This window comes from Elephantulus edwardii, unplaced genomic scaffold, assembly GCF_000299155.1.
Source record: "Elephantulus edwardii isolate Elephantulus edwardi_28Jun2011 unplaced genomic scaffold, EleEdw1.0 scaffold00062, whole genome shotgun sequence".
NCBI classification, from domain to species: Eukaryota; Metazoa; Chordata; class Mammalia; order Macroscelidea; family Macroscelididae; genus Elephantulus; species Elephantulus edwardii.
In genome coordinates, this window is record NW_006399812.1 from 16,541,916 (window position 1) to 16,561,294 (window position 19,379).

The 19,379-nt window shown below is 42.3% G+C and overlaps 2 pseudogenes; both read left to right on the plus strand.

Annotated features, from left to right (window-relative positions):
• The first annotated feature begins 484 nt into the window (after window positions 1–484).
• On the plus strand, window positions 485–1,545 carry LOC102849748 (annotated as a pseudogene).
• Window positions 1,546–13,224: 11,679 nt separating this feature from the next.
• Window positions 13,225–15,469, plus strand: LOC102850155 (annotated as a pseudogene).
• Window positions 15,470–19,379: the final 3,910 nt, after the last annotated feature.

Genomic DNA, 19,379 nt, shown 5'->3' on the forward strand with positions numbered 1-19,379 from the left:
AAGTCTGTTATTAGGGACCTTTCCAAAGTACTGAAAAGCAATGGTGTCACTCTGGAGACTAAGGTGCACTTGATACAGGCCATGGTCTTTGCAATCACTTACTATGCATCAGAGAATTGGACAAGGACAAGGGAGGGTAGAAGGAGAATTGATGCTTGTAATATACCCCAAGAACAGAGTAACAGAGACTTGTATACCAATATTCATAATAGTTATTCACCATTACAAGAACATGGAAACTGCTCAAATATCTAACCACAATCAAATGGATTGAGAAATTATGGGACATATATGGTATACTCACATGATGGAATACTACACAGCAGGCAGGAGCAATTATTTTGTAAATCAACACCTAACTTGGGAGGGACTGGAGAACATTATGTTAAGTAAACTAACTCGGTCCCACAAGGACAAATACTGTATAAGATCATTACTGAACGCCGCTGCGCCCCTCCCGCCCCGCTCGCCGGCTCTTCCCGGAATGGCCCCCAAATCCAGCGACTCCGTGGAGGGGCTCCGCGCCTCCTGCAACCAGAGCTTCTGCAACGGCCAGTACTCCGAGGCCTCCACGCTCTATGGCCGCGCGCTGCGGCTTCTGCAGGCTGCTCTCCAAACCCTGAAGGAGAAAGCGTTCTCTACTCCAACTGAGCGGCATGTCACTTGAAGAACGGAAACTGCTCAGACTGCATCAAAGACTGCACTTCGGCACTGGACCTGGTTCCCGTCAGCGTTAAGCCCCTGCTACGATGGGCAGCTGCCTATGAGGCTTTGGAGAAGTACCAGCAGGTCTGTGTCGACTATATGACTGTGCTACAGATCGATAAGAGTATGACGTCAGCCCTGGAAGGCATCAACAGAATGACCAGAGTTCTCATGGACTCACTTGGGCCCAACTGGCGTCAGAGCTGCCTCCTACCCCCTTGGTGCCTGTTTCAGCTCAGAAGAGATGGGCTTCCAAACCTTCCGAAAACCACAAAGTGTGCTAAAAGTAAGCCCAAAGAACCCAACAGCAAAGAACAAAGTGCCTTCTGCTGGGGATGTGGAGAGAACCAGGCTTCTGAAGGAAGAAGGCAACGAGTATGTAAAGAAGGGGAACCACAAGAAAGCCATTGAGAAGTACAGTGAGAGCCTCTTGTGTAGTAACCTGGAGTCCGCCACCTATACCAACAGAGCGCTCTGCTATCTGACCCTGAAGCAGTACAAGGAAGCAGTGAAGGATTGCACAGATGAGCTGAAGCTGTACGGAAAGAACGTGAAGGCGTTTTACAGAGGGACTCAGGCTTACAAGGCACTCAAGGACTATAAATCCAGCCTGGCGGACATCAGCAGCCTCCTGCAAATTGAGCCCCAAACGATCCTGCACAGAAGCTGCAGAAGGAAGTTAACCAGAGCTTAAACCCCCATAAAGGGGCAGCAGGAAATCTGCCTGACCGTACCCAGAGAAGTCAGGGGTCTCCTTCCTCTGTGCCTGCTCCCGAGACCCAGCATGCCTCAGAGCGAGCTCTCAGCACTCTCTTCTCTCCCCTAAGAGGCTTTGCTTAGTCTAAGCTCCATGTCGTCTGCTGGTTCTAGAGCTGAAGTGTGAGGTCCATGCCCTGTTGCCCGCCCCCTCCTACCTCAGCAGAGGTCCCCTGGCTTTGCCCTCGCCCCAGCATGCTCCAGCTCCTCAGCTCCTGAGCACGAGTGCAGGTTCGAGATAAGGGACATGCTAGCGGTCCCTGGCCCACTACTTCCAAAGCCGCCTGTTGAGCTGGTCCTCCAGGGCTGTGTCCCTACCCTGGCCCTCGGTTCCCTGTGTTCTGAGCCCCAGTGCCTTTCGTCTGGGCCCTCATTAGATGGGTGTGCAAAGCCTTAGCCCTGGACGGTTTTGTTTTCGACCCTCTCTGTGCTGCTACCTCCTGTGGGGAGGTGACCAACCTGTTCAAGAGCCCGGTGGTCATGGCTGTATCCCCTGGAGATGGGAAGGGAGAGCAGGCTGCCCTGAGGTTCCTTGCCCTCTCCAGGCTTTCTAGTTCTTTGTAACGTTATTTTGAACCGACTTTTATTTTGTTGACTTCTGTGTTTAAGCTATTGTATTAAACGTTTTTCTTCTACAAAAAAAAAAAAAAAGAGAGAGAGAGATCATTACTGAAGAACATTTATGAGGATCCACAGGGGTGGAGTAGAGGTGTGAGGATGGACAAAGTGTGTGGGGTGGGGAGTTTTAATCATAATTTGATGGGTGGAGAGAGAACTCCAGTATTAAAAACAATGTATACAAACTTTGTAAATAAATCAGTATAATATAAAAAATCTTATTTGAAATAAAAATGTAAAGAAAGCAAAAATTCTCACAAGTGGGTCAAAAGGCAGAATCATAATAGAGAAAAGATTGAAATTGTTGATGATCAACAATAAACACCCATGGCACCAGCAATCAGGAAATCAAAAGAAGATGAGCTGCAATGGGAAAATCCACTGTAAAGGCACTCTTCAGAATGTTAAAGAACAACCCTGTCAGTCTAAAACCTAAGGTGGACCTGAGATAAGCCAAGCTCTTCTCAGTTGCTTGCTATGCATCTGAGAGCTGGACAATGACCAAGGATGACAGAAGAATTGTTGTCTTTAAGCTGTGTAAGCAGTGGGGTTATTGTTGTTGTTGTTGTTGTGTGCTGTTGAGTCCTTTGCGACTCATAGCGACCCTATGTACAACAGCCCTAAACCCTGCCCTATCCTGTGCCAATCGCACTGCCTCTGACACACCCATCCCGATTACCCCAGTCATTGAATCAATCCATCTCATAGAGAGTCTTCCCCTCTTGTGCCGTCCCTCCACCCTCCCAAGCATGATGTCCCTCTCCAAGGACCTGTACCTCCTTGCAACATGCCCAAAGTATGTCAGAACAAAGCCCCAGAATCCTTGCCTCCAAGGAGTAGCTTGGTTTAACCCTCTACAGGATGAATCTGTTTGTTTTCTTGGCAGTCCATGGTACATTCAATACTCTTCTCCAGCACCACAGCTCAAAGGCATCAATTCTCCTTCTGTTCTCCTTAGTCATTGTCCAACTCTCTGATGCATAACAAGTGATTGCAAAGACCATGGCCCGTATCAGGCACACCTTAGTCTCCAGAGACACACTGTTGCTCTTGAGTACTTTTAGAGAGGTCATTAACAGCAGACTTTCCCATCGCAATAGGTTTTTTGATTTCCTGGCTGTTGGTGCCAAGAATGTTGACCATGGAGCCGAGAAAACTGAAGCTGTGAACAATCTCAATCTCTTCGTCATCCATCCTAATACTACTACCAATTGGTCCAGTGGTGAGAACCTTTGTCTTCTTGACATTGAGCCTCAGTCCATACTGAAGGCTGCAGTCCTTGACCCTCTGCAGCAAGTGCATGAGGTCCTCCTCAGTTTCAGCAAGCAGGGTTGTGTCATCTGCGTAACGCAGATTGTTAATAGATCTTCCACCAATCCTGATGTCACAATTCTCCTCATAGAGCCCAGCCTCCCAGATAATCTGCTCTGCATACAGGTTGAAAAGGTATGGAGACAGAACACATTCCTGCCATACATCCTTCCCAATTTTGAACCATGCAGTGTTACCCTGCTCTGTTCTGACTACTGCCTCTTGGTCCAAGTATAGGTTTTGCATTAGCACAATTAAATGTTCTGGGATTCCCATTCTTCTCAGAGTCAGCCACAGTTTATGATCCACACAGTCAAATGTCTTTGCATAATCAGTGAAACATAGACATTCTTCTGGTATTCCCTGCTTTCAGCTAAGATCCATCTAACATTAGCTATAATATCCCTAGTACCACGACCTCTTCTAAACCCAGCGTGGACTTCTGGCAATTCTCTGCTGATGTGATGCTCCAGTCATTTTTGGATAATCTTCAGTAGAATCTTGCTTGCATATGAAATCAATGATATTGTTCTATAGTTTCCACACTCTTTTGGGTCACCCTTCTTTGGAATGGGAACAAATATAGATCTCTTCCAGTCAGTTGGCCAAGTGGTTATTCTCCAGGTTTCTTGACACAACTTTGTGAGCACACCCAGGGCAGCATCTGTTAGCTGAAATACGTCAATTGGCATACCATATGTTCCCGGGGACTTATTTTTTGCTATTTCCTTCAAAGCAGCTTGAACTTCTTCCTCATCACTGTAGGCTCTTGCTCACAAGTTATTTCATTAAATTCTTCTGTGTCTGCCAATTCCTTTTGATACAATGACTCAGTATATTCCTTCCATCTTCTTTTAATACTTCCTGGATCACTTAATATTCTGCCTAAAGCATCCTTGATTATAGCAACTCTAGGTTTGAATTTGTTCTCCAGTTGCTAGAGAAGAGTATTGAACATACAAGGGTCTGCCAAGAGAACAAGCAGGTCTGTCCTTGTGTTGTTGTTATGTGTCATTGATTCGTCTGCAACCCATTGCGATCCTATGTACAAAAGCTCTGAAACCTGCCATGTCCTAAGCCAGTATTACTAATTTCAACATACCCAAACCCATTGCCCAAGTTACTGTATCAATCCATCCGGAATCTTTCTCTCCTGTGCTGTCCCTCCACCCTTCCAAGCACGATGTCCTTTTTCAAGTACCCAAAGTATGTGAGATGGAGCATCATAATCCTAGCCTCCAATGAGAAATTTGCTTTCATTCTCTCCAAAACAGACTTATTTGTTTTCTTGGCGGCTCATGGTATGTACAAGACTCTTCTCCAGCACCACAACTCAAAGGCATCGATTCTTCTTCTGTCATCTTTGGTCATTATTCAGCTCTCTGATGAATAGCAAGTAATGATGAAAACCATGGCCTGGATTAGGGGCACTTTAGTCTCTAGACTGACATAATTTCTTTTCAGTACTCTAGAGAGGTCCCTGACAGCAGATTTTCCCAATACAATTCATCTTTTGCTTGTGGAGCCAAGCAAGCTGTAATTGCTAACAATCTCAATCTCTTCTCCCTCTATTATGATGCTGCCAATCGGGCAAGTGGTGAAAATCTTTTTTCTTCTTGATATTGAGTTTCAATCCATATTGAAGATTACCGTTCTTGGTTGCTCTTTAGAGGTAAGAATTTTGAAGATCCATCTCAACTTTGAGCATGTTGTCTGGAGAGACCAGTCATTGAAAGACCTCATGCTTGGAAGGGAATAGAGTCAGTGCAGGAGAGGAAGACCTTGGATGAAATGGATTGACACAGTGACTTTGGGAATGGGGTCAGGTGTGTTGGAAATGGTGAAGTTGGCTCAAGATAGAGAAGGTTCAAAGTCATTGTTCACAGGGTCGCTGTTGATGAGTTGTAATTGACTCAATGGCACATAACAACAATATAGTTCATTTAATTGTGCCTCATCAGAAGACTTTAGAAATAAGCTGGGTTTTTTCATATGATAGGTTATTTGTTGTTATTGTTGAGTCTGCAACTCATAACAACCCTATATACAATAGCTCCTAATCCTGCCCTATTCTGATCCAATCTCACTGTCTCCAACACATATAATTCCATTACTCCAGTTACTGTGGCAATCCTTCTCATCCAAGGTTGTCCTCTCCCGTGCTGTCCCTTCATCCTTCCAAACATGATGGCCTTCTCCAAGGACTGGGCTCTTCTGGCAACATGCCCAAAATATGTGAGCTAGAGCTTCAGAATCCTTGCCTTCAATGAACAGACTAATTTCACCCTATCCAGGACAGATCTGTTTGTTTTCTTGGTAGTCCATTCCATGTTCAATATTCTTCTCCAGCACCACAGCTCAAAAGTATGGATTCTTCTTCGGTTATACTAGCCATTGTCCAGCTTTCTGATACATAACAAGTCATTACAAAACCAATGGCCTTGATCAGGCACATCTTAGTCTCTAGACTGATATCATTATTTCTCAGCACTCTGGAGTGGTCCCTGAAAGTATATTTGCCTTCTGATTTTCTGAACTGCTGGTGCCAAGTATTGATTGTGGATCTGAGGAAGCTGAAATTGTGAATAATCTTAATCTTTTCTCCGTCTACCATGTTACTGCCAATAGCCCCAAGGTGAGAGTCTTTTTCTTAATGTTGGGATTCAATCCATATTGAAGACTACAGTCCTTGATCTGCAGCAAATGTCTCAGGTTCTCCTCATTTTCTGCAAGCAAGATTGAGTCATCTGTCTAATGCAGGTTGTTGATGAGTCTTCCTGCAATCCTAATGCCACATTTTCACAGAGTCCAGACTCCCAAATTATGAGTTCCACATGTAGATTGAAAAGATTAGAAAATTAAATAAAAATAGGGAGCTCTTGTAGTTTAGTGGTAAGGAATTGTGCTGCCATCTCAAAGGTTGTTGCTGTTGTGTACCGTACAGTCGGAACCAACCCACAGCTGACCCTCCAGCAGGTTTTCAGAGGCAGTTAATCACATGTGAGGAGATTACCCATCCCTCCCCCATGGAGCAGCTGGTGTCCTTGAACCTTTGGGATTGCAGCACAGCTTCTTGCAAAGGTAAGCAGTTCTAATCTATCATCTGCTCCACGGGGGAAGAAAAGATGGGCAGTCTCCTCCTGTGTGATTCACTACCTCTGAAAACCAGAAGGTCAGCTATAAGTCAAGTCTGACTCAACAATACTCAACAACAACAAAACAAATACATTAGATCTATGAGCCCTGTAATTCTGAAAGTTTCATCACTGACAATTTTCAAATTCCTCTCTCTTTCCTATAGGAAAGTACAATCATTTCCACTTTCAACTCTGGTCCCTTGCAAGATATGGAATCCTCACCCAAGTCTTACTTGTTAATGACAATCAAAACCAGAAACACTGCAACCTCTTAATCCTTTTCTTATTCTAATGCAAACCAGAACCCTCAGAAGAAGAAGACTTTAGGGAATATTTTGCTATTGACTGAAAGAAGAATCAATGCCTTTAAGTTGTGATATTAGAGAAGAGTGTTGAACATACCATGGACTATCAAGAGAACAAACAGGTTTATCCAAGAGAGTGGCTGCTACTTGGAGGTGAAGATTTTGAAGCTCCATCCCACATAGTCTGGGCATGGGGCCAGGAGGGACCAATCCCTGGAGAAGGACATGACACTTGGAAAGGTGGAGGGACAGCACAGGATAGGAAGAACCTGGAAAAGATGGATTGAAACAGTAATTGGGGTAATAGGGTATGTTAGAGGCAGTGAAACTAAGGAAAGGGCAAGCTTCAAAACGATTGTACATAGGGTCACTATGAGTCATAGGCGAGTCGATGGCACATAACAACAACAACACGTGAGTAAAGAGTTCTGGTTATACAGTGGTGAAGTGCTTGGCAACTAACCAGAAGGTCAGCAGTTTTCCCATGGCAGAAAGACATAATAGGCTGCTCCATAAAGATTTAAAGCCTTGGAAACCCTATAAGGCAGTTCTACTCTATCCTTTAGGGTTTGGCTAAGCCAGAACCAACTCATTGGCTGGGGGCTTGCTTATTGTTATTATGTGCCGTCAAGTTGTCTGCGACTCATAGCGATCCTATGAAAAACAGCCCTAAACCCTGCTCTGTCCTGTGCCAACAATCTCACTGTCTCCGACACACCTAACCTCATTACCCCAGTCACTGAATCAATCCACCTCATAGAGGGTTTTCCTCCCCTGCGGTGTTCCTCCACCCTCCCAAGCACGACATGCCTCTTAAAGGATTGGACCCTCCTTGCAACATGTCCAAAGCATGTCAGATGAAGCTTCAGATTCCTTGCCTCCAAGGAGCAGCCTGGCTTCACTCTCTCCAGGATGAACCTGTTCGTTCTCTTAGCAGTCCACAGCATATTCAATACTCCTCTCCAACACCCCAGCTCAAGGGCATCAATTCTCCTATCATTCCTAGTCATTGTCCAGCTCTCTGATGAATTGCAAGTAATTGCAAAGACCATGGCCTGTATCAGGAGCACCTTAGTCTCCAGAGTGACACCATTACTCTTCAGCACTTTGGAGAGGTCCCTAACAGCAGACTTTCCCATTGCAATACATCTTTTGGTTTCTTGGAGGCTGGTACCAAGAGTGTTGTCTGTGGAGCCAAGCAAACTAAAGCTGTTAACAATCTCAATCTTCACCATCCATCCTGATGCTGCCAATTGGTCCAAGTGGAGAGAATCTTTGTCTTCTTGATATTTAGCCTCAATCCACACTGAAGCCTGCATTCCTTGACCTTCTGCGGCAAGCACTTCAGGCCCTCCTCAGTTTCAGCAAGCAGCATTGTTTCATCTCCATAACACATATTGTTGATGAATCTTCCTCCAATCCTGATACCACATTTCTCCTCATACGATCCAGCCTCCCAGATAATTTGTTCTGTGTATAGATTGAAAAGATATAGGCATATACATCCTTGACACACACGCTTCCCAGTTTTGAACCATGTACTGTTTCCTTGCTCTGTTCTGACGACTGCCTCTTGGTCCAAGTATAAGTTTCACAGTTGCACGATCAAGTCTTCTGGGATTCCCATTCTTCTCAGAATCAGCCACAGTTTGTTGTGATCCACACAGTCAAATGCCTTTGCATAATCAATGAAACACAGGTAGACATTCCTCTGTGCTTTCAGCCAAGATCCACCTAACATTAGCTGCAATATCTCTAGTACCATGACCCCTTCTAAACCCAGCCTGCACTTCTGGCAGTTCTCTGTCAATGTGCTGTGCCAGTCGTTTTTGGATAATTTTCAGCAGAATCTTTCTTGCATGTGATATTAATGACAGTGTTCAATAATTTCCACACTCTGTTGGATCACCTTTCTTTGAAATGGGAACATAGATCTCTTCCAGTCAGTTGGCCAAGTGGTTGTCCTCCAGATTTCTTGATACAACTTGGTGAGCACATCTAGGGCAGCATCTGTTAGTTGAAATATGTCAGTTGGTATATCATCAATTCCTGGGGCCTTATTTTTTGCCAATTCTTTCAAAGCAGCTTGAACTTCTTCCTTCATCACCGTAGGCTGTTGCTCATATGCTGTTTCATGAAATTCTTCTGTGTCTGCCAATTCCTTTCTGTACAATGACTCTGTATACTCTTTCCATATTCTTTTAATACTTCCTGGATCATTCAATATTCTGCCCAAAGCATCCTTAAGTATTGCAATTCAAGGTTTAAATTTGTTCTTCAGTTCCTTGAGCTTAAGAAATGCTGAATGAGTTTTGATTTTCTGACTCCAGTTTCATGCACATTTTATTGTAATACTTCGTCTTCCCACACTGCCTTTTGAAATCTGTTCAGCTCTTTAGTATCTTGAATTCTTCCCTCTGCTTTCTCTTCTCAGTGCTCTATTGCAATATTAAGAGTCTCTTCTGACATCTTTTTTGGTCTTTTCTTCCTCTTCTGTCTTTGTAATGAATGACCTTTTACACTCTTCCTGGGGGACTTGGTTAATTGTTTTTTTTTAAGTAATGTAAGACATTTCTGGTTTTGCGGCATGATTTTACCTCCATGAGGGAGACCAGGCTTCAAAGTTCCAGTAAATGTGCCTCATGAGCAGCCACCACCTGACTGTGTATTGCTATGATGTTGAAAGGTTTGATTTGTTGTTGAGGGGTGTTTTGTTTTTTAAAATTAAAAAAAAAGGTTTGCTTACGAAGTTGGTATGCATTGTTTTTCCACACTGGATCTTTCCCACTTCCTTTACTCACCCTTCCTCCAACTAATCAAATTATGCAACCCTCTGAATACCTGCCTACCCACCCTCACCCTTTTGCCCTGACCCTTCTTCCCCTTGGATCCTCATGCTCATTTTATTCATTTTTTCTATTTCTACAATAATGGTCTTATATGGTATTTGTCCTTATGTGACTGAGTTAGCTCACTTAGTATAATGTTTTCTAGTCCCTCCCAAGTTATGTAGTCATTTACAAAATCATTGCTCCTGCCTGCTGTGTAGTATTCCATTGTGTGAATGTATCACAATTTCTCAATCCATTCAATTGTGATTGGACATTTGGACTCTTTCCATGATCTTGCAACAGTAAATAATGCTGCTATGAACACTGGTATATAAATCTTCATTTGTGTCTCAGTTCTAATTTTCTAGGGGTATATTCCAAACAGTGAAATAGCTGGGTCATATCGAATTTCTATGCTGAACAGGTTTTAACGCTAGGAAGAAAAACCTGCCAATCTGCTTCTCTCAGCCAGACAAAGCCTAGGGATCATAAGAGCTTATCCAGTCATGTGGCTAGTACAGCACCGCACAGTGTTTATGTTGTTCTACTGCGCATGGAGTTGGTCATCATAAGACAGAGGCAGAATCTTGACCCCATAACAACATGTGAGTAATAAACTCTGTATCATTTCCAATGGTACCTATGTTAATTGTTCTGACATTCATAAGCTCCTAGGGGTGGAGCATTGGTGGTTGCTCACCTGAACCACCAGAGAATGCTCAGCACAATTCAACTCATTACTTTCAAGTTGGAACTGACTCTGCTGGCCCTCCAGTGAGTTTTCAGAAATTATAAATCTTATGGGAAATTCCTTATGACAAAGCTATTGTACTGTTTGGAATACACCCCAAGATAATGACAACTGAGGCACAAATGGAGATTTGTACACCAGTGTTCATAGCAGCATTATTCACCATTGCAAGAACATGAAAAAAGCCCAAATGTACAACCACAATCAAATGGTATGAGAAATTATGATACATTGGCAAGACGGAATACTATGCAGCACGTGGAGCACTGATTTTGTAAATTATTACCTGACTTGGGAGGGACTGGAGAGTATTATGCTAAGTGAACTAACTCAGTCCCATAAGAACAAATACTGTGTAAGACCATTATTGTAGAATGAGTATGAGGATCCAAGGGGCTAGGGGGGAAGCAGCAGGGTTAAGATGGACAGGGAGGAGGATGTTCATCATAGAGTAACACAGTTTAATGGGTGGAGGTGGAGGGGAAGGAAATGGGAAAGATCCAGTGTGAAAAACAATATATATAAACTGTGAAAATAAACCAGTATAAAATTAAAAATAATCTAAAAATCATATGGGAAGAGATTGTCTATCTTTCACAGAGTAGCTGGTGGATTCAAACTGCCAGCCTTTGGAATGGCATCACTACTCCTTATCATCAGGACACCAAGGGTCCCTCAGAGAATACCCAGATAAAACACATACCAGCTTGATAAATCTAAAACATATAATAATGACTGGATCGGGGGCAGGGGAGAAAGAAGTATGGCAGGACGAAAATAAAATATTCATGTAATAAACTTTAGTCATTTTTTTATTTAATTTTTTAAACTTTAATAATTTTAAAACTTTTCCATTAATTGCTGTTTTGAAGAGAATTTGCCTTAAATATCATTGTTGTTGTTGCTGTTATTGTTGTGTTCCATTGAGATAGAACCATCCCATAACTGACCTTCCAGTGGATTTTCAGAGACAGTTTAATCACATGGGAGGAGATTGTCCATCCTTCTCCCACAGAGCAGCAGGTGGATTCAAATTGCATGCCTTTAATGTTACAGTGCAGCTTTTTACCACTAGACTACCAGAGGCCCGTGTGTGTGTACATGTGATTATACATGTGTGTACATATATGTGTCTGTGCATAAATGTATGTATGTATGTGTACATCTGTGTATTTTATACATATTATTGTTGTAGGTGCCATCAAGTCTAGTATGATTCATAGAAGCCCTATGAACAACAGAGCTGAGTCATATATACATTTCTGTTTTAAATTTGGAGAGGCAAAGGGGACAAAAAAATGAAAACTTTATTGTTTATGGAAACAAAAATGCAGCAATGAGCTTGGGACCCAGGACCATAATCTTGGGGAATAGAGAGGTAGATTTCTACTTTCTATATTCTTCTTTGATAAGTAAGTAGGGTCTTAAAGGCTTGTGAATGGTCATCAGAAGATTAACTAATCATTGGTCTTTCCCTACCCAAAGCAAAGAAGAGAAAAATAAAGCAAAGATTTAAGGAATCAATCAATCCTAAATACTAATGGGCCAGCGGGAACCCAAGGCCCCATGATCCTGAGACTAGAAGAATTAGATGGTATGCAGGAACCATTGCTGCCTGCTCTGAAAGGGAACACAGAAGAAGGTGGCCCTGGATTATGTGGGAGAAAAATGTGGAACAAACTCAAAACCATAAAAATGACCAGGCTTATTGGTATAATGGAGAGTCCTTATTGTTATCAACAAAGGAGTCAGAAAATCCTCTGAGGGGGTTTCAGAGACAGTAAATTCCACATAAGAGATTGTCCCTCTTTCTTCCATGGAGTGACTGTTAGATTTGAATCACATATCTTTGGGTTGGTAGCGCAACTCTTTACCACTAGGCCACCGGAGCTCCCTAATGGAGACTAGAGGAATCTCTAAGACCTTAGTTACCTTTCGAGTCTAAGACTAAACTCACCCTTACAGCTCCACTTTCAGGCAACAGCCTGTGGGTGAACAAAAACACCAAGAAGATTTGCACTCCTTAGAACAACCAAAAATATGAGATCAAAGGGGCAGCATCAAGCCAAGGGAGACAGTGGGAAGAGTGCTATTGCATACTGAGGAGATTATAATTAATGATACGAAACTAAAAGTATATAAATTGTTGAATAGAAAACCAATGTACTCTGTAAACTTATCCTAATCACAATGAAAAATTAAAAATAAGTATTCCAAACTTGAGTGACAATAAGGAAGGATTCTATAGCAAAATATTATATGACAGGGAAATCGCAAAAGAAGACTATACAGGGAGGAATATACAGACTCACTGCACTAAAAATAAAAAAGGATTGATCTCTTCTCAGTCATTTCAGAAGGTAGCACATGATCAAGAACTAATGGTACTGAAGGAAGCCCAAGCTTCAATGAAGGCACTGGCAAAAACAAGGTTCTGAGGATTGACAAAGTACAACCGAAATGTTTCCATGAATGGATGCAGTGCTGGAGGGACTCACTCATGTACACCAAGAAATCTGAAGACAGCTCCCTGGCCAGAAGACTGCAAAGGATAGGATTCTGTGAGTAGGATGACCCAGGAAACATCAAAAGAAGATGGAAGGAGTATACAGAGTCACTGTACCAAAAAGAATAGGCTAGGCCAGAAGAATTTTATGAAACAATGTATGATTAACTACCTATGGTGATGAAGGAGGAAGTTCAAGCTACTCTGAAGGAAACAGCAAAAAACAGGGCCATAGGAATTGACCGCATACCAATTGACATATAACAACAAACAGATGGACATGTGTGGTACACAGGCTGAGAAGATGAGTGTGGCTTCTGCAAAGAGCCTTCAGGCTTTGAGTAAACAAGAAGAACTAGTGAATTTTCCAAAAGATCACTCCTTGAGTGCCAGTGAAGATGAAGGGGACAGTGATGGAGAAAGGAAACATCAAAAGCTTCTGGAAGCAATCAGTTCCCTTGATGGCAAGACTAGGTGGAAAGATGTCAGTGTTCAATGTCAGTTCAGAAGGCACAAGAGAAAAGCTGGTCCTTTCAGATCTGCTTCAGCCTGTGAACACTTCATCCTCCTTGGCCACTGTGAAAAAACAACTCATTAGAGTCAAATAAAAAAAGACTGTGGATGAGCCCCTTAACAAAGAAGTTGCCCAGATCCACAGAGAAGTGGCATTCAAGAACTGGGAAGCAGAGTAGCTGGTTTTTCCACTGGAAAAGGAGCAGTTATCTGTTGCTCCCATTGAACATGTTTTCGGTGGCTGGAAGGCAAGAACACCCATGGAGCAGGAGATTTTTAACATCCTCCACAAGAACAAGCAACCAATGATGGACCCTTTACTGACCCCAGTGGAAAAAGCCTCTCTCAAAGCCATGAGCCTAGGAGAAGTAAAGTTGTGCCTAGCCACGTTTCAGAACACCCAGGCCTTGCAGTCCTACTATGAGGCCAAAGCTTGAAGACAAAATCAAAAGCAAAATGTACCACAAAATTGTGAAGAAAGGAAAGGCCAAGAAAGCCCTCAAAGATTTTGAGGCTCTGCAGAAGGTTGATCCCACTGCAGCACTGGAAGAGCTGGAAAAGCTTGAAAAAGGCCAGGATAATGGAAGGAATGAGCCTTAAGTACCAGAACAGTGGGAAGTGGGCCAATTGAAAGGCAATCAAGGCCAAGTATGACCTGGAGGCTAGCCAGGCCATGCAGGAACAACGAGCTGACACAGAAACTTCAGGCAGCACCTGAGAATGAAGAAGAGGAGGACACCTAGAAGAGGTTGTACTCATCCCTGAGGCTGTGAACAAAATCCAAATGAGAGCCAACAGGCCCAAAACCCTGGATGTTCAGAAGCAGTGCCAGTAACACAAAAGAGCCAAAAATCCATGACTGCATGCAGCTTCCCGAGCCTCAAGCCCACAAAGAGTCCAAAAGCGAGGTGGAAGAAAACCCTGGAGCAGCTGAAGAAACCTTGTTGAAAGAATTTGAGGAAAGGCAACCCCTTCAAAAAAGTTCTGAGCTCAAGCTAGATGAGGAACCCGAAGGCAATCAAGAATCACAAGATATTAGCAGCCCAGCCAGGAGGTGCTATATGAATTGAAGGCACTATCTCAGAAACTCCACAAGCAATCCCAGCAGTGCAGGAAGCAGAAAGTGAAAACTACTGGGGATGTTCTCCCAGTGCAGGGAGAGGAGGTGGCTGAGGAGAATGAGGAGACCCTGCTGCTGCAGAGGCCAGAGAGAGTGCATGCTCAAGGAGCTAGAAGAGCTGGGCAAAGAAAGCAGTTTCCAAACCATAGAGCATGCCAGGCCTGTGCTACAGGACCAACAGATGGACAGACCCAAAGACCCAGCCTGATGTCCCTAAGAATAAGAAAAGGAAGGCACAGATAACAGACCTGCAGAACCTCCTAACTACCAAATCCCCGTAGGTGAAGTCTTTGGCAGTTCCCACAGCCATGGAGGAGTTGGAAAATGAACAGAGAGACCAAAAGCAGATGATAAAGAAAGCATTCCCTGGGGATGATGTCATCTGAGACTACTTGAAAGAGAAGTGGGAAGCTGTGGAGGCAAATAAGCCCCAGGACATGGATCTGACGCTGCCTGGCTGGGGCGAACAGGGTGGTATGGGCCTGCAGCCCAGTGCCAAAAAGAGACACCGTTTTTTCATTAAAGCCCCTAAGGGTCCTCCAAGAAAGGACAAGAATTTATCATCAATGAAAAATGTAACATCCGTGCATCAGCTCATCAGATTCACCTGCTTCCATAACCATTCACCCACCATCAGCAACTTGAAAGGACCATCCAAAGACGCCCTGGTGGTGCAAGTGGTTAAGGGCTCAGCTGTTAACACAAAGGTTGCAGGTTCGAACCCACCCAGAACTGTCTTGAAAGGACCATTAAGACCCCTATCGGGTCGATGTGAAACACCCAGAGAGCATTCCAAAAGCTATTCACTCCCGAGGTTGTCACAAAGCCAGTCTATACAATTAAGCAAATAAAAGCTGAGGAAGCAGACTACCAGTCTTCCTTGAGGTCTGACCTCTCCATGGTCCAGAGGAATTAAAAATAAAAAAAACAAAACAAACCCCTCTCTGTCCACCACAAAAAAAACACTTGAAGAGATACTCTGTAGGTTGAGGTGCTAGAAAAGTTCATCTTTTACCCTGGCTACTTCTTCCTCCTCCTTGTTCCCCTTCTTCAGCTTTGTATGGCTGCAGGGTAATCTATGAAGAAGGCCTGTCTCACTGCATAGCATTAAATCACTCATCAGCAATTAAAGTCTTGTGTTTTTAAAAAATAAAAATAGATGCTGCCCTGGACTCTTTTACCAGGTTGTGCCAAGAAATCTGAAGGACAACCACCTGGTCAACTGACTGAAAGAGATTTCTACTTATTCCCATTCAAAAGAAAAGTTAAACTAACAAAGTATGGAAATTATGCAAGTAAGATTCTACTAAAAATTAACCCAAAACCACTGGAACAGTACAACAGAGAAGTTCCAGATGTGCAGGCTGGGTGTAGATGAGACCATGACATTAGGGGCATTATAGCCAATGTTAGATGAATCTTAGCTGAAAGCAGAAAGAGTAACAGAGGCAAGTCTATCTGTGTTTCATTGACTATGCAAAGGTATTTGACTTTGTGGATCACAACAAATTATGGCTAACTCTGAGAAGAATGGGAGTGCTAGAACACTTGTTTGTGCTTATGCAAAACATACTTGGATCAGGAGGTAGTCTTCAGAACAGAGCAAAGAAACACTGCATGGTTAAAAATTAGGAAAGGTGTACACCAGGAATACATCCTATCTCCATATCTTTTCAAACTACATGTAGAACAGACCATCCAGGATGCTGGGATCTATGAGAAGGAATGTGGCATCAGGTTTGGAGGAAGACTCATCAACAATCTGTGTTATGCAGATGACACAATCTTGTTTACTGAAACTGAGGAGGGCCTGAGACATTTGCCGCAGAAGGTCAAGGATTGCAGCCTTCAAAATGGATGGAAGCTCAACATCAAGAAAACAAAGATTCTCACCACTGGACCAATTGACTGCATCATAATAGACAGTGAAGATGTTGAGATTCTTAACAGCTTTCATTTACTTGCACAATCAACTAGCAGCCAGGAAAGTGAAAAAAATTAATTGCAATAGGGAAAATCTGCTGTCTGGGACCTCTTCACAGTACAGAAGAGCAATGGTGTCAGTCTAGAGACTCAGGTGTGATCCAGGCCATGGTCTTGATGATTACTTGCTATGTATCAGAGAATTAGAGAATGACTAAGGATGCCTTTGAGTTGTGGTGGTGGAGAAAAGTATTGAGCATTCCATGGACTGCTAAGAGAACAAACAGGTCCATCCTGGAGAAAGTGAAAACAGGCTGCTCCTTTGAGGCAAGGATTTTGAAGCCCCATCCTGACATACTTTGGCATGTTGCCAGGAGGGACTAGTCCTCGGAGAGAGATATTGTGCCTGCAAGGGTGAAAGGAGAGCACAAGAGAGAAAGATCCTGGATGAGATAGATTGGCTCAGTGACTGGGTTAATGGGGGGTAGGTATGTCAGAGACAATGAAATTGGCTCAAGATAGAGCAGGGTTCAGAGCTGTTGTATATAGGGTCACTATGAGTCACAGGAAACTTGGTAGCACATAACAACAACAGATATTATTGTACAGTTATTATTATATATGGACATTATTCAGGTTTTCAGATAATTACTTGATATTCTAGGGTAATTTCTTTAACATAGTAAAAAATATATACGCAAAACCAAGACCCAACATTTTTCCCAGTGGAGAGAGATTAAAGGCATTCTGTTTGAGAAAAGGAATCAGGCAAGGATTCCCGCTTTCACCTCTCCTATTCGATATTGTATTGAAAGTCTTATTGATAGCAATAAGACAAGAGAAGGAAATAAGAGGTATCTAGATTGACAAAGAGGAGGGAAAATTTTCTCTCTGTGCAGATGATATTATAGTGTACTTAGAAAACCCTAAAGACTCAGCAAGAAAACTACTGGATGTAGTTTACCAATTCAGCAAAGTGGCAGTATACAAGATAAACATATAGAAACCAATTGGATTTCTCTACAGTGACAAAGAGAATACAGAACTGGAACTAAGAAAAACAATACCCATCACTATAGCTAATTACAAGATTAAATACTTGGGAGCAAATCTAACTAGAAACACAAAGGATCTATTGAAAGAAAATTACAAAACATTACTACAAGAAACAAAAAGAGACCTGGAGAAATGGAAGAATATCTGTTGGTCATGGATAAGAAGACTCAATATTGTGAAAATGACAATACTATCACAGGCAATTTACACATTCAATGCAATCCCAATACAATACCAATTTCATTCTTCAATGAGATGGAAAAGGCAATCTTCAATTTCATTTGGAATGGAAAGAGGTCCCGAATAAGCAAAGCACACCTTAAAAAGAGAAACAAGGTAAGAGGCATCTCACTCTCTGACTTCAAATCCTGCTACACTTCCATGGTGGTGAAGACTGCGTGGTATTGGTACAATGACAGACACATAGATAAATGAAAGAGTATTGAAAATCCAGAAATCAGCCCATCTACCTATGGACAACTGATATTTGACAGGGAGATGAACACCATTTTTACAAATGGTGTGGGCAAAACTGGAAAACTATCTGCAGAAAACTCAATTAAGACCTCACACAATACACAAAAACAAACCCAAAGTGGATCAAGGACCTAGAACTAAAACAAAGGGCCATAAAATTCATTAGAGAAAAGTTTGGAAGAACTCTAGAAGCCCTACTCTACAGCATTATGTCTTCCAAGCATCCTGAAAAACCTACAACCAGGAGAGGATAAAATAGATGAATGGGATCTTCTAAGTATCAAATCCCTATGCACATCTAAAAACTTCTACAACAGGGTAAAATGGGAAGCCACAGAATAGTAAAGAATATTTGGTAATGACATGTTTTATAAGAGACTTATATCTAGAAATTATAGAATACTCAAGCACCACAATAAGATAAACAATGCAATTGCAAAATTGGGCACAGGATATGAAAAGACACGTCATTAAAGAAGATAAACATGATAAATAAACACATGAAGAAATGTTCAATATCCTTAACTCTAAGAGAGATGCAAATCAAAACAACTATGAGGTATCATCTCACCCCAATAACAATAACAAAAATTAAAGAGAGCAGCAAACAACAAATGCTGGTGAGGTTGTGGAGAAACTGGAACCCTTAATTCACTGTTGGTGGCAGTTTAAAATGGTGCAACTACTATAGAAGGCAGTATGGTGCTTTCTAAAAAATTTGGAAATAGAAATACCATTTGAAACAGCAATTCCACTACTGGAAATATACTGTAAAGAAACCAGAACTGCCACCCAAACAGATATATTCACAGCCATGTTTATTTCTGCTTTGTTCACAATAAAAAGAGTTGGAAACAAACTAAGTGCCCATCAACAAACGAATGGATAGAGAAGCTGTGGTATACTCACACAATGGAATAATATGAAGCATTGAAAAACAAGGAACTCATGAAATATTATACAAAATGTGTGACTCTGGAGGACATTATTCTGAGTGAAATATCTCCGTCACAAAAGGATAAATACTGTACAGTACCACTGTTGTAAAATAAGATTGACGTTAGGGTTTGAGGGAACAAAGAAAAGAGGAGATAAATAATGAAGATTGCATTGAAAAAGATAAAGGAAAGAACTTCTTAAAAGGAATATATGATTAGTATTATTTGCATTACAAAAGTCCAGAATAAGAACTACATAGTAGAGTGGACTGGAGAGAGGCAATCAAGAGCAACGGTGTCTCTCTGGAGACGAAGGTGCGCCTGATACAGGCTATGCTCTTTGCAATCACTTGTTATGCATCAGATAGCTGGACAATGACTAGGGAGGACAGAAAGAGAATTGACGCCTTTGAGCTGTGGTGTTGGAGAAGA